The following is a 1682-nucleotide window of genomic DNA, read 5'->3' on the forward strand; positions in this document are numbered from 1 at the left end:
AACCCCAGTCTGGCGTTCACTAGTCAGGGACGTTATCACACGGGCCACCACAAAATTTTTACATATAACAATCACACAAACATACATACAAGGTAATCTACTATGGACAATAAAAGGCTTTTGGTCAACCAATCTCACTCGAAAGACATATTGTGAAATTACAATTTTGCATGAAGGTGGATAAAAATGTAAACATGTTGAGGGGTCGTAAACAATGCATAAATTTTACAGTACTTAAATCCCTACTTTAGAAAATAGGACGAAAATGAACTAATAAAAAAAATGAATTAAAAATCGACACACCAAATAAAACTAATATTTTGATAAACCTAAAAATAAAAAAATAGAAACTAAAAATCCCCAAAATACAAATGAAATAGAAAGAAAAATAGAAAAGAGGACGGAAATCAACTAATAAAAACCACAAAAATTAAAAATCGACACAGCAAATAGAAGAAATATTTTAATAAACCTAAAAAACAAAAAATAAAAAATAAAAAATCCCCAAAATACAAATAGAAAAGCAAGAAAAATGAGAAGCATTAAAAAAACTAACACGAGAAGACAAACTTTAACTAAACCTACCAAAATTCGCCAAATTCTCGAAAGCACAGAAAATTTTGAGAGATGAGCCGGAAGGAAACACAAATCCCCCCAAAAAAGACAAGGAGGAAAAATGTAGGACAAGCAGGAAAACGTAATAAGTTTTGTGGGGGCCAAGAAAACAAGAATGATGCCATTTGCCGTTTTCCTTATTTTCTTTTTTCGGGAGGGGAGGAGAGGGGGGACGTGAGGGCGGGGGGAGGGGGGGGGGGAAGTGAGGGAGGGGGATCTAGCTTGAGGTAAGGGGTAAATCTTTCAAAACATGAATTTCTATATAAAAGGGAATTTTTACTTTCTGGTTGAAAGCATCCACGTACGAACACACGCACTCAGACATAGACACACACAATATATATATATATATATATATATATATATATATATATATATATATATATATATATATATATATATATATATATCATGGCAATAACGCAGAGACAAAAAAAGAGCAACATGGATACGAGAGCAAACTAAAGTAGAGGGTATTCTAACATGTAAGAAAAAAGAAATGGACATATAATGAGAATGACAGACAATAAATGAACATCAAGAATAACAGAATGGGCCCCTAGAGATTGTAAAAGAAGCATGGGAAGAAAGAGAAGACGGTGGATTGACGAACTAAGAAAACTTGCAGATGTGGACTGGCACAGAAAGTTGATAAACAGACCTTTGTTCTGTAGTGGACTAGTAATGGCTGATGTTATATATATACAGAGAGAGAGAGAGAGAGAGAGAGAGAGAGAGAGAGAGAGAGAGAGAGAGAGAGAGAGAGAGATGGCACCTGAGAAATACAGCCTCTCAGTTTCATCAGTGATAAAACTGCTAGCTGTCACTGATTGGACATGACAGTGGTAACTCGGGAGCGATCCACGCACTCGATTCCCAGGCGAGCAGAGAAAATTGCGCCGTACAAATATTCTGGATACAATGATGAAAATAGAAGTTAAAAAAAAAAGTAACTAAGATCGTATGAATGCATACGCAAGCATAAAGAAATAAAAGAAATGGACGCAAAGTAATAAGGACGGTAATATATAAAGTTGATGTAAAGATAGGAAAATATAAAAAATATG

At 34.7% G+C, this 1682-nt stretch overlaps 1 protein-coding gene across 1 annotated transcript in view; it reads right to left on the reverse strand.

Moving 5' to 3' along the window:
- The window catches only part of LOC137656039 (myocyte-specific enhancer factor 2-like), an 18699-nt gene that overhangs the window by 4276 nt on the left and 12741 nt on the right, over positions 1-1682 (reverse strand). The gene's annotated exons all lie outside the window — the stretch shown is intronic.

This window comes from Palaemon carinicauda, chromosome 17, assembly GCF_036898095.1.
Source record: "Palaemon carinicauda isolate YSFRI2023 chromosome 17, ASM3689809v2, whole genome shotgun sequence".
In the NCBI taxonomy this organism is placed as follows: Eukaryota; Metazoa; Arthropoda; class Malacostraca; order Decapoda; family Palaemonidae; genus Palaemon; species Palaemon carinicauda.